This window comes from Rattus norvegicus, chromosome 1, assembly GCF_021556685.1.
Source record: "Rattus norvegicus strain SHRSP/BbbUtx chromosome 1, alternate assembly SHRSP_T2T, whole genome shotgun sequence".
Lineage (NCBI taxonomy): Eukaryota > Metazoa > Chordata > Mammalia > Rodentia > Muridae > Rattus > Rattus norvegicus.
The window spans coordinates 3844361-3860589 of NC_141534.1; the positions used below are offsets into that span (position 1 = coordinate 3844361).

A 16229-nucleotide genomic window follows, 5' to 3' on the forward strand; every position below is an offset into this window, starting at 1 on the left:
GGCAGCCTGTGTTGCTTCGTCTCTCTAGAGGCTGGAGGAGCTGGTTCCCATGGCGCCTGGTCTGACATCAGCACCTCTACCCTTTACCCATAAACCCATTCCTGGTAGCCACAGTCTGGTTCTTCCCCAGTGGAATGGCTTCACTACTGCTCACCATGCTTCTCTTGGGCTTCCTCTTTGACATGCTACTTATTCCTGTGATACATTTGGGAGCCGAGGGGGTGAAAATTCACCATACCGCAGGCAGGCTGTGTGGCTCCAGTGAGGTCTGTTGAGGGAGCCTTGCTCAGCAGGGGCACAGGTGACCCCCAGGTCTACGGAGTACAACCTCTTAGAAATACGCCAAGTCTCTGCCAAGGCCTCATGCACATTGACTGGAATGGAGTGATTTTGCCCTTCATAGATCAGAAAGCTTAAGGTAGACACCGGTGTGATTCTGGCCATTCCTTCCACAGGTACTGTGGACATCCATACCACAGGAACGACTGCTGAGCTTCAAGTCACTTCCACGGTGTCATAAAAAGTCATAAAAAGCTTCAGTCGCTTGAGGTGTGCCAGGGCTACAAAACTTTTTATCGCGTCTGCCCTCGGTAGTCCATTACATAGTCTAAATTTCTAGACAGAGCTTCTCTGTGTGTGAATAATACACACCCAGTGCCAGACAAGCACTTTATCGAAGTCGTCTTTGGAGATGATGACATTTTTATGTAAATTGAGCTACGCTTTAAGAAATCACCACGGGGATCTGGACATCTGATAAAAAGCTTTTAGAGGATGTTACCCGATTTTCAGTAAACAACATCATAAAAATTTCAGGAGCAAAGTAAAGTCCAGAATACAACTACAAATCACTTTAAAGCCTAAAAAGAAGTAACGTTCTTCAACGACAGTACAGGTGGAGGTATATTTTTGGTAGTATTTGAACAACCGAAATGCCACGTGCTGATCTATAATCCATCCTCCACTGGAGGAGGCAACTTTCAGATGTGGGCTCCATTTGGGGGAATAATGGCTGGGGTTTCTGGGACTCTGGTCCAGAGAAGCCCAGAGAGAGCCAACCAGCAGTTTTGTGACCTTCACTAGTGCTCCCAAGGCATACACACCCCTGGGCTCCAGCGTCCTTTTGCCAGGGATTCCGAGCAGCAAAGGGCTGGTGGCTGCTTCTGTCTGTAGAGGGTAGCAGTGGTTACACTTGGAAACGTACAGTCCAGAGAGATAGTTGTCCTACTACTGATTCATACTTTGATACTGATAAAATCTTTAAAATAAACAGGGGGTCAGGTTTATAGAGTCCCACTTACCCCACTTCTATATGTAGTCACTTAGAAAATGGGCGAAGGATAATTTCATGAATGGACTGCCCCAGGATCCCATGGCCTCTACCATTGGATGGAGAATTTCTCATTAGAAAAACAAAACAGAACAACAACAACTACAACAACAACAACAGTGGAAATGTGATGAGAGCTTTTGTTGCCACATCTAGGAATTTGGAATTTGGGCTCAGACGAGGACGTCGGCTCAGATGAGAATATTAGAAACAGTGACCAGGGGACTTTGTTTACTGCTTTGCTGAGTTACTACCTCATGTGATCTCTTTGCTTACTACTTTACTTAATTACTATCTTGTGAGATCTTCTGTTTACTATTTCGATTGATTACTTCATCTTTGATCTAAGAACTGACCATGGTTTTTTTTGTTGTTGTTGTTTTGTTTTTTGATGCACCTAGAATGATATAAAAGCAGGCTAGAGAGAAATAAGTCTGCTTCAGCCTCAGTCTCCTCACTCCCTCCCTCGACACCCTATTGACTGACTGAGCTGACTTGGTCAGAAATGCATTGTAAAGGGCTGGGAAGGTGGCTCAGTGGTAAAGGGCTTACTATATAAGCACAGTGACCTGGGTTCCATCCCTAGCACTCACATAAAAAGCTAGATGCTACGGTGCATGTTTGTAACTCCAGCGCTGGTTGGGAGAGGGCAGAGGCTCACCATGTAGCCAGTCCAGTGAAAAGACAGAGCTCCGGGTCCAGTGAGGGATCCTGCCTCAAAAAACAAGGAGGAAGAGCAACAGAAAACACCCGAAACATATGCATGCACATGGATGAGTGAGTACACGCATACGCACACACACCACAGGTGTGCACACACATACGCACACTGGCAAAGAGGCAGCACATTTCAACTAACCCTTGACTGTGCTCTCTCTAATACCAGAGGGCAAAGGTGCTTGCCTGTTAGAGAAGAGATCAAAAGGACAATAGCTGCTCAATTTCAAAGTGGAAAGAAGCACATTTTTGGCCTACCATCATTTCTCTGTTTAAGAGAAGTTCCCAGGGTCGGGCAAGCGTCAGCTCAGGGTAGTGTTTCCTGGAGACGGTACTGACCAGAACAAGCAAGCTGAAACAGATTCACTCTCCCAGCAGGAAATATACTGAGTGTAAGAATGACTGGAATTTCTGGGCGAATCAAGTGTGTTCTTGAATACCATAAAAGTTATTTATGAGCCCTTTGGGACCCACAAGTTTCTAAAAGCTACAGACACTGTCTTAGCGTTTTGATGATGTTGTCTTTCCAGCTGAAGAAGTCCACATTCCTTTCTTTCTTTCACATCCAATAGTCTAATAGTTTTGGTTCAAAGATACAAAACAAACCACAAAAGTCACACTTTCAACTTCTGGTTATCTAGACTATAAACAGCGTGCTTGTGGATATTTTTAAGGCCATGGAGTCTCAACTCAAAGGCCTAGGATGAGATTCATGAACAAATGTTGAAAGCAAATACGATCGTCACTTTGAATTAAACTGGGAATTTCCACTTTCTTAGGATCACGGATAACTAATTTTTTCTGCAATGGAGGTTCACCTAGGTATTCTGTGACCATTTAAGATGTTCCATACTGTATAGCAAAAAGCAAATAAAAATTCCCAGGGGGAACATACTGAGTACAGTTGCCCTTAGATGTAATTACTCTTGCACTCTGCCCCCTGGTTTGCTTGTTCATTCATTAACAGCCTATGTGTTCTTGTCTCTGCTCCCTCCTCCTCTTTCTCTCCCTTCTCCCCTTCTTCCTCCTTTCTTGTTTATCTCTTTCTTTTCTTTTCTCTGTACCAGAGATATAAGGCAAAGACTTGTATGGGTCAGGCAAGCATTTTCTATAGCCTCAGCCACTGTCTTTCTCCTTAAACTTTCTTGGGCTTTTTCTCAGGTAGAGGAGACATTTCTGAACCACCTATCTTCCTAATGCTGCAACCCTTCAGTATAGTTCCTCATATTGGGGTGGCCCCTAACCTTAACATTATTTTATTGCTACTTCATAACTGTAATTTTGCTACTGTCATGAATTATAATGTAAATATCTGATGTGCACAATATCTGAGGTGACCCACAAGTTGAAAACCACTGAATTAGACTTTGTTCCTGATCCTATCACTAGCCTTGGTTCTCCCTTGTTTCTCTACTCTAGGATGAAATGGGGCTGGATTTGTTGTAAGGGGAATGTCTACAAAATAAAGCCCTTTTATTATCTTGCCGAGTGGGATTTGTGTCTTAGAGCTACTGGATGCTCTCTCTTATCCTATGCAGCTACTTTTAAGGACACATACATTTATAATGCTTCCTTTGACTGTTAAAAAAAGTCCTAAGATTTAAAATTGTCTTCCTAAGAAAGCATAGCTAAAACTCCATTTCAGAGTTGGACATTACACTACCCTGTGGATTGTTGTCTATATGTAGGTGAGGGCAGGTACAAGATAAGGGGAGAGCTTATGACTGGGTAGTGGAAAAGGAAGGCAGGCTGAGAATTTTAGAGACGAGTACAGAGAGACAGAGGAGAAGACAGAAAGGAGACTGCAAGGTGGAACCTATAGGAGAGGAAGAGGATCCAGAACCACACAGACTTGGGAGCCAAAGTATTGGGAATTTCTTAGATAGATGATTAAATATTGAGTAGGGTGCATCTGCCCCACCTAGGTGTGTGTAGCTTGTATTTATATCAATTGGGTTTTGAGTTCTTTGTGCGGGCATTTTGTAGGTTGAGAAATTACAAGCCTCTAGAGTTTTGATTTTACCAGGTTACAGGGATTTGTGACAGTTAACCACAGGGAGTGGATGGCTGGGAATGTGAGTAGGATCCACAACAAGAGGACTGCAAGATGGGTGGTCACTCCATGCAGCTAGCCATGGAGGCAGTGAGGCTGTCTAGGTCAGAGAGTTGCCAGCAAGTATGGGATGGTGCTTTTTAAATATTTCCCGCTATAGGTGGTGCCCAACATGGGGCAGGAATCCACTGGAAATTTGGGACTCTTGGCCTATGAGTTAGAGATTTAGTCTGGGGGATCAGAGAGCAGTCGAGTCTAAGCAGAGTCAGGTCATGTGATGGTTCAAGAGCAAGGAACCTTGAAACAAAGACAACAAACAGTTTCTGCTCACGGGCTCTGAGGTCCCTGCTGTGAACAGTACAGGCTGTTCTGGGCCACAGAGAGCTGGAGAATGGAAGCTGCCTGCTTCCTTAGCAGATGTTGATTGGAGTATGATTTAGTTCAAAGGCTGGTTTATTTGCTTTTAGGATAGATTTACATACAGATTTTGTCTGAATCATGTGGGGGAATTTCACCTTTGGTTCAGAACTAGGATAGGGAAAAATTACTGACTCCAAGTAGAGAGCAGTGATAACTGCCTGCTGTGAACAGGTGTTGATGGATGCCTGTGGCTCAAAAGGCAGCGAGCATGATGGAGAGATGGTATAACAGGTATTAATGAATAGAAGTCTGTGGCTCCGGGTAGAGAGCACAACAGATAGATGGTACAATAATGAGTCTATGGGAAACTCATATTCTCTGTTCATAGGCTCTACAGGAATTTTGGTTTAGTTTCCTGACATGACAAATTAGAACAGGCCTAATATAGGCTCATATAGTAGTTACTCAGTAGTTCATTTATTTTGCATTTTTCTATTATCAAATAAGTAGGATTATGAGGTTTCTGGTTGTTGTATTATTCCTCTGGAAGAGAAGGCAGGACACAAGCTTTCCTGGTTGCCAACTGAAGGATATGCTGATGTGGGAGAAGGGTTTTGCCTTTGTGTTTTTAGAAAAGGCGATTAGACTCTGGACACCTTCCAGAGTTACATGGATCAGATTTGATAGAGGCAGACCACCTGATTATAGATTCAGGTGAATCAAACAAAAACTATTCTTTGTGCCATTCCTCACACGGCACAAATGAAGACTTATGATTGGAGCAGAATTTCATCCTAACTAGTCTGAACACCCTACACAGACTGATACAATCCATATAGATAGCTTGATGATACTAAAATTTTGTTTTGAGATTTGTATATTACAGACTACACAGCCTTGGTGAGTCTCATTGTCAGACATGCTGAACTGGCCTGCCTAAACTCCTGATCTCAGGGACTTTCAACTGGATCCAGTCAGGACAGACATCAGAGACTACAACAATTGTTGGTGTGGCCTTCTTAAGGTTAACCAACTCCCCCATTTTTCCCTAGCTTCCCTTCTCCTCTAAGATATCTCAATGCCCATAATACAGCTGGTTATAAAGAGTTGTTGCCCTGGTTCCCTGGACTTGAGGGTCTGGAGGTGGTTATTCTAAGTTGTCTTTCTGGGAAATTTAGAAATGACTGTGATTTGAACAGGGAGGAAATAGCTAGAATTGGTTGTGTAGCCATAATCACTTGGTAGAAATCCTTATAATAGTTACTAAGGTGAAGCTATAATTTCTTACTTTGGTACGGAATTTATTTTGATACAAATTTAAGGTTTTCATTGGTATACATTTCTTATGGATATAAAATTGGGAAGACTGATGCTCCAATTTCCTGACATACAGGGGCTGTCTAGGTAGGCTGCTGTCTCTACAACTTGTCTCAGTTCTGGAAGCTGTGTTAGGCTTCCTATATTTTTAGATAATAATAGTTGTTCTCAAATTTCTGATGGGGTTGAAGACTAGATATACTTTCATAGCAAACCTAGGCTATTTACCTTTGAGAGAATATATTTGAGAAGATAGTTTTCAGATAGTATACAAGCTAAAACAAGGACATAACATGGAATTATAAGTTTTTTTAAAGTTAGGGTAGATAACAGTGTTCTCTATTCAGTTGACAGAAATGATGGGTTGGATGTTAGATATATCTTATACTTTATAATTTACAAAGTGGTAATAGTTGTTTTCAATTTATATTTGAGAGGAAAGAGCCTTTTTTTTTTTAAATTTCATTTATTTAGTATATATGAGTACATTGTTGCTGTCTTCAGATGGTTGTGAGCCACCATGTGGTTGCTGGGAATTGAACTCAGGACCTCTGGAAGAGCAGTCGGTGCTCTTAACCACTGAGCCATCTCTCCAGCCCAGGAAAGAGCCTTTTAACTGAACAACAAAGGGAAAATGTGGACTGCTGTCTATATGAAGGTGACAGCAGACACAAGAAGAGAGCCTGTGATTGGGCAGTGGAAAAGGAAGGTGGGTTGAGAGAGGAGGAGACAAGATGGAACCTATCGGAGAGGAGGAGGAGCCAGAACCACACAGTCCTAAGAGCTGTAAGTATTGGGGATCTCTTAGATGATGAAATAAGTAAGGTGCGTCTGCCCCACCTAGGTGTGCACTTGTGTTCCTATCAATTGAGTTTTGAGTTCTTTGTGTTTTGTGGGTTGAGAATTTACTAATATAAATCTGACTGATAATTTCAAACCTCTAGAGTTTTACTGGGTTATGGGGGTTTGTAACAACTAACCACAGGGGCTGGATGGCTGGTAATGGGAGCAGGACCTACAACAAGAGAACCGTGAGATGGAGGTGGTGAGGCCACCTGGGGCCAGAGAGTAGCAGGTGATAACATGGAATAGCTTTTTAAATGTTTCCTGCTACACTACCCCAACCACCAAAACAGTGTTCCTGCTGGTAGCACTCCCTCAGTAGCTTAAGTATTTAGAGGAATTTCTGCACCCTGCACTCAACTCTACCACAGTGGTCCTGAGAGCATGGTCTCCTGAACTCTGGAAGGACCCTGACAACTTCCAGGGGGTCAGACACTGTATTTGTGATAGTACCAAGTCAATTTCTGTCTTTTGGCCAGTAGCCACATAAATGGCTCACATCCATAAGACAGCAGGGATGAAGTTACTAGCTGTGGTGGTATTCTTAATAACAACATTTCCAATGATAACGATATAACCAGTTTCTCTTGGGAATGCTCTTGGTGGAACCAGTAAAAAATTATTCATTGTACCACATGCCATGCCATGAGCACTCATGGCTTTCAGGCAGCTCTGCTATTGCCCCTTAGCAGTTTGGGGTAGTCTAAGAATGACACTTCTTGGATCAAGATGCTTGAGTGTTTGGGGGAAAAGGAGGAAAAAGAAATGAAATATTGTAATCACCTCTGAAATCGTAAAAATCTATGATAAGGAATATATGTATCGGCCTAATGTACTGAATAATAAGCTTTCTCAGTGCCTTTAGTATCTGCCATGCTTGTTACATGAGTTACCTGAGATCTCTGGTCACAGGGACACTGCAGGCACTGCTGCTGCTGCTGCTGCTGCGGCTTGCTGTCAACCTTCAGAACTTTAGAAAACTCTAGGTAACAGTCTAATGAACTGGGGCTGATGGGGCCGGAGAGATGGCTCAGCAGTAAAGAGCATCGGCTGCTTTTCCAGAGGACCCAGGTTCAGTTTCCAGCACTCCTCACATAACAGCTCATAACTAACTGTAACTCCAGTTTCAGGGGATCCAACACCTTCATACAAACACATCTATATCTATATTCATATCTATCTATCTATCTATCTATCTATCTATCTATCTATCTATCTATCTATCTGCCAAACACCAATGCGCCTAAAATAAAAATAAATTTTAAAAAAGAGTCTGATGAATTGTTTTCTAGTAAGGTTTATATACTCTGAATTTAACCCACTGAACTTTTGGAAGAGCTCTGTGGATTCCAGTTTAAATATCTGCCTTTTGAGTCTTGATATACTAATTATGTACTGTTTCTCCTTGTCTTCTTACTGTATCTTATACTTCATTCTTTTAGCATCCCTCCCCCAACTGGACACAGTTTGTAGCATTTGTCTGAGTGTTTGCTATATGTTTCAGCTCATGGAATGGGCTCTCTCTGAAGGGTAAGAAGCCTTGCTGAGGGCTTATGAGTATCCAGCCTGTAGTGCATACTCAGCCAGCAACCATCAGGTGAACAACCAGACACGACCAGCTGCCCTGCCCTGGTCTACATGGAGTCAGAAGCTCTTGTCCTATATTTAGTCCCTGCATTTAATGTCATCATATTTATGCCTCCTAAGTGCTGTAGTTTGCAGTCAGCCTTGTTATTTAATCTAAATTGTCTTATGGCAAGGTGATGCATTGAAAGAACTCATCGAGGGGTGAGTCAGATCTCTCAGTGAGCAAAGGTGCTTGCTCCAATGGGAGGTAGAAAGAACTGACTCACCCAAACTGTTCTGACCGACACACACACACACACACACACACACACACACACACACACACACACACGAGACAGAGAGAGAGAGAGAGAGAGAGAGAGAGAGAGGAGAGAGAGAGACAGAGGAAGAAGAAGGGAGGGGGAAAGGGGAGGGGAAAGGGGAAAGGGAGGGAGGGGAGAGAGAGAGAGAGAGAGAGAGAGAGAGAGAGAGAGAGAGAGAGAGAGAGAGAGAGAGAGAATATGAATATGAATGAATAAATAAGAGACTTGTAGCACCAAGATTGGGGCTTTGGCAGGATTCTTACTGATGCCTATTGACTTCCACAGAGATAAGGTCAATGACACCTGGGAGCCAGAGTCTGCTGCTCCTATGGACCAGGATGGAAAAAGTGAATTTGAAACTCTTGACTATCTGGGCTGTAATTTTACCCATACAAACCTACATCCTGTAGAAGAGATCAAAGAGCTGAACAGAAGCCCACCATCCAGTCAGCCTGTCTGGGAAACATTTTCTTTGGCATCACGGTCTCGCCACGCTGATTTGCCTAATGACCCCATTTAAAGTCGAGAAAAGAAAAATTCCGCTGGCATCAAAAGGTGATTTTTCTTCCTCTCTAGATAATCGCACCACAAGAGCAGTTGGTGGTGCTACAGAAAATAGTGAGGAGAAGTAAGAAAACAAAAGGCGGCCACAAACCTGCCACACATGAGTATTTTCAGAGAACGGACAATGAAAACATGAAAATAAAGGACAAAGGAAGCTTTGAACTTTCTTATTGAGCACACACAATTCTTCTTGTGCCCTGAATGTGAGATTCTGTCCCAGGGAGACCAAGGCTGGGTTTTGTGTTTATAAAAAATGTTTTGTGCTCTTTTTCTTTTTTATTATTAATTAAACCTGTAAGACAATTTCAACATGTACATAATGTACAGTGATCACACTCTTCTCCTTGCCCTGTCTTACCTTCCGACCTCCGTCCACACCCCTCCTTCCCACACAGATCTCTAGGTTATTTTAAGTTAGAATTTCATTGACTTAGACATTCCTCCACAAGGATGGATGGAGTCAGCAGAGTAAAACTGAGTTCCTAAAGAGTTCAGAACATTTTTTTTTTTTTGGTTCTTTTTTTCGGAGCTGGGGACCGAACCCAGGGCCTTGCGCTTCCTAGGCAAGCGCTCTACCACTGAGCTAAATCCCCAACCCCCAGAACACATTTTTTAATTTATCATACAAACTGGTCCATTTTCACGAACCCTTCATCGAAGGGCAGTCTGGGGATTCCAAGGTGTCTGAACAGATAATCCCTGCCTCTCAGATTGAATGGGCTATGGTTCTAACCTAACTCTGGGTTCTGTTTATAGATTCCCTTCATGAGAGGTTGTATACAGCTGCCTAAAATTAACAAGGTCTCACGGACCAGGAAGAACACACAACAGAGCCAGTTAACCACATGGTCCCCTCTTACACCCGTGTGTCTGTGGTAGAAATGCCCCAGGTTGGTCCAAGTTGATTTCAGTTCATCTAAACGGGGATAAAAGCCAAGCACTTGCTTCCTGTTAAGTATTTACTTTTTTGTTTTTAAATTTGTGTATCTTCTGTTTTCTTTTGGAGATAGGATCTCATGTAGCCTCGGCTGGCCTCAAACTTGCTTTGCCCTGAAGAATGACCTTAAACTTCGGATTCTCTTCCCTCCACCTCCCAAGAGCTGGGATTACAGACATGCCCTACCAACTGATTTTATGTAGTGCTGGGGCAGAACCCAGGGCCTCCTGGGTTGTTAACGCTCTACCAACTGAGTTACATTCCCACATGTTTTTCTTTATTCTGGTAATAGTCTCATGGGTTTCTTTTATCTTCAATGTCCTATTTGTGGTTTTTAATTAAAAAAAAAAATTAAAGGCCAGCCTCAGCTAATATGCTCTGCCAGGCTGCTCATGTCCTATGTGAACAGTAATACAAGGACTTGGGCTTCTTTGTGGTTCACCACCTTTAATAAGAAGGCTCTGAAAATTCTAAAGTGTTCAAATTCCCTTCTCACCCACCCACCCCTTTAATTCCTCCTGAACTCCTTGGCCATTCTCACCCGGGAGCTTTGTCAAGGTGAGCCATACTGGGTTCAAGGAATCCTACCTCCATGAATCTCCATGGGCCAGAAACAGCCTCTTTACAGCTCTCGAGGTCTCGGATGGTAGCAATATCCCAGGAATTCTGTGCTCCTGCCTTTCAATACCTAGGATCTCACTTTTATTGGCTGACAGGAAATTGGAGGTCTCCACCCTCTGGGAAGGAGTGTTCCAGATGGAGCAGATGTGGGCTGTGAATGTGGACTCCCTTGCTGGGTATAACCACTGCCTGGGGGCCGGTGAGTTAGCAGACACAGGGGACGGGGAGGAGGGGAACAGAGAGGAGCCCATCCTTGGGAAAGGGCAGATGTCTCCTTTGAAGGGTGGATTGGGAAGGAAAGAATCCAGGATGAGTCAGGGAAAGGGAGTGGAATGTGGCATGGTTAGGGGGGCTTGGGGAGTGCAAAAAGTATTACAAGTTGTGAGTGTTTGCAGCTCACGGGCATCATATAGCTTCAGAGCAAGGACCAGGGGCCAGGGAAGACCCAAATTCTTCTTACAATGCCTTTCAGAGAATCCGAAATGGAAGCTGGCCACAGCTGTGGCTGCTGCTGTTCTACACACATGGGATAAACTAGAGTGTGGACACATGCCACAGGCTCTGCCTAGAGGCCTAGCCTCACTTTCTATGTCCTGCCTTGCATTTTTGACCCCAGCAACCTTCACTGTCTCTGTGAGACACAGCTCAGCTCAGGTGGCACCTCCCCTAGGCAGACTCAGGACAAGATACCCCCAATTCCAGAGCCCTGCACCACATGCCTCCCCTGATATTTCGAGATAATGATCTGAGGCTATTTATGTAACTACTTCTCTTTCCCTTAGGTCAGGGTCCTTGGGAGCAAGGTCTGTATCTTGTTTCTATAACCCCATTCCTGCCATTGCACTCAGCACAAATTAATCTCCCACTGTCTCCTAGGTTGAATGGACACACACTAGGCGAGCTGACATACACAGCGGAGATGACCAAGAACAAGAGATGACAATATAAGCACCACAGTAGCAATGTCTGCTCCAAATGCTGGGAGGTCTCTGTAAAATCACCCCCAAAGAATCTCAAAATCAATGAGTAAGGAAGAAATACTTCAGGAAGTAGCAAAGAAGTGGTGATCTATGGGTTGTTTTGCATAGTCGCAAACTCTCAGTAGATCCTACCCCTATGATGTGTGTGTGTGTGTGTGTGTGTGTGTGTGTGTGTGTGTGTGTGTGTTGTGTCTATGTTTTGAAACAGTATATACATACAAGTGCAGACTTCCTTCAAACTTTCAACGAAATCCTCCTGCTTTGGCCTCCTGAGTACTGAGATTTTAGGGTGGAGACAGCATGGGTAGCTCTTGGTGCTTTTTCACTAGAGAGAAGACTTCCTTCCACAACTTGCTCATGGGTAGCTGAAATATTTTAACAGTTCACAGATGACACAGTGTGAAGAGACCAGAGCCCCTTTTTGAAGCATATGTAATGTGCATGGGTGTACACATGTGCACACTTGTGTATCTTTATTTGTACATGAACAATTGGAGGTTAGAGGTCAACTCCCAGTGTCTTCCTCCATTGCTTTCCACCTTACATTTTAATACAGTGTCTGTCACTGAGCCAGGAGTTCATTGTTTTGGCTGGACTGGCTGGCCAGGCAAGTCCCAGGAATTCTCCTGTCTCCATTTCCCGGTGCTGAAATGAAAGATTCTTGTCCCATGCCTGGCTTTTTATATGGGTGCTAGGGTATGAATTCAGGTCTTCAATGTTCACACAGCTAGAGTTTCATTCACTGAGTCATCTTCCCAGCTCCAAGACCACAGTCTTTTGACATCATAGGGTCACCAGAGGTATTCCACTGTGTCTAGTGGCTACAGTCCGTTTGGCCAACATCTTCTCATCCCTGCCCTCCCCAGACTGCTCTCTGCAGAGCTTATCTCTCAGCCTCTGGGGGCTTAGAATACCACAAGAAGATGCAGCCAGTCCTCCTGTTTATTTCATTATTTGGGCCACAGTGAAGAGCTGGCAGGACAGACAACTTTGCAATAAACATCCTTTCCTAAGGATGGGGAAGCAAGTAATTATTGTCTCTGTCTCCTGGTTTATGTGGGAGTAGGTTGGAAGAGTATCCAATATATCACAAGCTATCATGGGTTATAGGTCTTGTATGAGGTTACCTGAAGATCATAAAACGTATCTCTTTGTAGTATCTATTTGACAAATCTAAGATTCAGGAACAGATACAATGGCACCATGCAGATCCATTTCCATGGCTTCCTGGATGTTCCCAGGCCCCAGGGTAAAGAAATATATACACGTCACCATCAGCAGCAAATATTCATTGAGCAGGATGGGATACAGGGCTCTGGGAACACAGGCCTTCGTGTATAAGATGAGCAGAGCTCTCCCCTCTTGACAGGCTCTCCCTTGAGGTGGGGACAGGAATGGTGAGAGCAGTGGAAGGGGCTCAAGGCACAGTTGCTTCTGCTGTAGGGACTCAGAGGATGGAGGTTAGGAGAGTGTTGTATTACGGGATCATAAAGCCAACTGTATCTGACATGGCGCTGGAGGCATGACTTTGGACTCAACGGAATCCCAACAAATGCATTATACTCACCCTTTCTGAACAGGCACACACAGAGACAATTCTCTGCTCTATAAGGCTTTACAGATTTCTACCTGTCTATCTACAGATACTCCCGACATGGCCAAACTGTTACGGTGTAATATGGTTTGTCCCCTGCATGGGAGCAAATGTCACATGTGGACACTTCCTTGCTAACGTAATGACGCTGAGAGGTGGTGGGACTTGAAAGTGCTGATTGGGTTGCCTGGGTTGCAAGAGCTCCAATAAGACTAGGTTAGTCTTAAAAAGAATGCTACAAAGCATACCTTTGTGCTGGATATATGGATATGCCCTGCCCCAAGATTCAAGTATGGCCAATGAGCACAATATTGAGGGGGTGGGGCATTAAGAAGAGGTTGGGCTAAGGGAGGAAACCTGCTATGGTTTGCCCTCCTGCTGTCTACCACATGAGGAGGACACAGTGGTGATCTCTTCCAGAGGAACCATTATGAAAGCAAAGGACAGTCTTCCACAATACTGCCTATGCCTGGGACATCAAGTCTTCAGACCTGATAAAATAAATGCCTACAAATTATCCATTCTTGGGTTTTTTTTTAATTATTAACAAGAGTAGACTAGTCTGAAATTAATCTATTTTATGGGGTGGGGAAAAGTCCCGTTAGTTGCCCCTATAAATGGACCGTAGGTAACTGAGATGCCCACACTAGAGTCAGTTATGCAAATTATATAAAAGAGAGAATTTGAGAAGGGTTGTGCTAACAGGATGACATAGTTTTCTGTGACTCAAATATTCACTTAGTTACCTACTCTACAAATTATCTTTGAACATTTATACCGCATGTCAGACCATATTTTCAGATGCTGAAGAAATGCAAGACAGAGACAGACAAACAGACATGTCCTGCACAACCTAGCATTTCCCTAAGTTCTGAGCTCTGGGGAGGCAATGTGAGGCTGCACACTAGGCAGTGAAGATGGCACCTGCCTTCAAAGGTCACAGTCAGGTCACAGTCGGGCTGGAGAAGGACCAACAATGATCAGTCTCATTGGATGGAAAGAGGCAGTTTAGCATGGTGGTTGAGAACGTGGCTTCTGAAGTCTGGCTGCCAGTGTTTGGTTTGCCTCCTAGTACCATTACTAAGTGGATGCTACTCAACCATAGGTGGGTAAACTATTTGAGCATCAGACTCTGTGTGTGTGTGTGTGTGTGTGTGTGTGTGTGTGTGCGCGCGCACGCGTGTGTGTACATGCTCACTCATGGGCATGTATGGAGACCAGAGGTTGACATGCAAATGTCTTCAGTTACTATCTACCTTATACTGAGACAAGGTCTCTCCCTAAGCCCAGAGTTCACTATTTTGGCTAAGATGGCTGGCCTGTGGGATCTGCCTCCAGCATGGGGGTTACGGACGTATGCATCCACACTGGCTTTTAACTTGGGCACTAGGGCATCAGGTCCTTATACCTGCCAAGCAAGCACTTTACTCACTGAGCCATCTTCCCTGGCCCAGGCTTCTCATTTTGGGATAAGATCATGACACTCTTTTCTAGGGCTGCTGAGAAAATCAAATTAACCACAAAGGTGCTCAATACTACCTGAGATGTAGTCTAGACTCAAGGCCGGAGGAGAGAGCCACAGACCCCAGAATGCTGGAAAAGGAGGTATCCAAAGGCTGGGATTGAGAGAGGCCAGAAAGGACATAGTTAGAAAAAGGGAAGAGGCAAAGGCATTCCACTTGGGTTAGAGGCACAAGAATTAAGAGAGAGATAAGGCTCCTCTCAAAAGAGGAAGAGAGAAGTGGGGCCTGATTAGCATTTAACTGGGAAAGTAGTCCGTCTGGGCTAGCAGGACAGGTCTAGATTATGAGTAAGAGCCTAGTGGCCAGAGGAAAGATTTCAGAATTCATCACAGAAGGCAAGAGTCCTGGGGTTTCTCTTGCAGAGAATTAGGGGAGTTACAGCAATCAGAGGTGAGTGAGTGGTACTGCATGCTTGAAAGACCACGGTGTTTGCAGCACTAGCCAAGGAGGGAGAAGAAATCTGAGTGTCATTTTGAGGGGAAATTAAAGTCCAACTGGGTGGATGAAGGAGAACTTCTTATAAAAATTCGGGACAGTTAAAGCTAGGTGCTGCACAGGTGTTAATCAGAAGGTTTAAATATCATGGGCATTTTGTTAGACAGGATCAAGACAAAGCAACTTGAATAAGACCGCACGAAATCCTTACTGGATACTAGGCATGCTTGGAGAAGAGCTAACTAGTGTTATCAATCATCTAAGTTTAACCAGAATGGTGGGAAAAGGATAGGCGAGGTGGTCAGAGGCATGTTACCTCAAAGGAATTCAAATGAGAGGTTTTAGTGCCTTAGGTCAATGTAGCAGTTTCCACCGTAGACCCCTCAGGGTTAGGGGAGAAGCACAGGAAATAGAGGTGACTGTGAAGTTCTCGACTCCGAAGCTTCTCAAGCCCTGAACTTGAGAACCCACACCAACTAGGCGCCAACACTCCTCTGGGAACCTCGACTCATCTGCTTCCACATCCCTAGATAAATGGACACGTGGAACACGCCTCAAGTACAGGGCCCAACAAGGGGTCCTCATCTTCCCAGTGTCAGATTCCTTCAGGGTTATTTCAGAGGCCTCTCCAGCCTTTTGTAGCTGCTATCAGGAAGAGGACCAGCTAGGCAGAGTGGGACACGTATGGGTAATGAGAATCTGGGAGCTGGGGGTGGGGGTGAGCCTAGCCTGCGATACACAGCAACCCCCGCCTCAAACACAATTAAATCAAAGAATGCTTATTAACAGGAGAGGTGTGGGATCCCAGCATCAGAAAGGGCCTGAATCCACCCAAGATCAGGAGGAGACGACAGTTTATACTGCCATCTCTATTGTAATTGAAATCAAAGTAAAGGTAGCCCAAGGTCAACCTGTGGTTACTTTTCATCTTTCCTTTGAACTGTAAAATTGTGGGCGATGAATCTATTCTGCATTTATTAATACAGTTTATTAAAAGTGTTTGGGAGGCCCTGACTGCCAGGAAAATCTCACCCATGGGAAAAAAGACAGAAACCCTGAGAGCTCA

General features: G+C 44.2%; 1 protein-coding gene and 1 long non-coding RNA gene across 3 annotated transcripts in view; one reads left to right on the forward strand and one right to left on the reverse strand.

Annotated features, from left to right (window-relative positions):
• The window catches only part of LOC148006820 (uncharacterized), a 98115-nt gene extending 88709 nt beyond the window's left edge, over positions 1-9406 (forward strand). For both annotated transcript variants that reach the window (XR_015648993.1, XR_015648992.1), the window contains exon 4: positions 8795-9406. This is a non-coding gene — a long non-coding RNA (uncharacterized LOC148006820). The remainder of the gene's footprint in view (positions 1-8794) is intronic.
• Ust (uronyl-2-sulfotransferase) overlaps positions 1-16229 on the reverse strand; it is a 297439-nt gene that overhangs the window by 57687 nt on the left and 223523 nt on the right.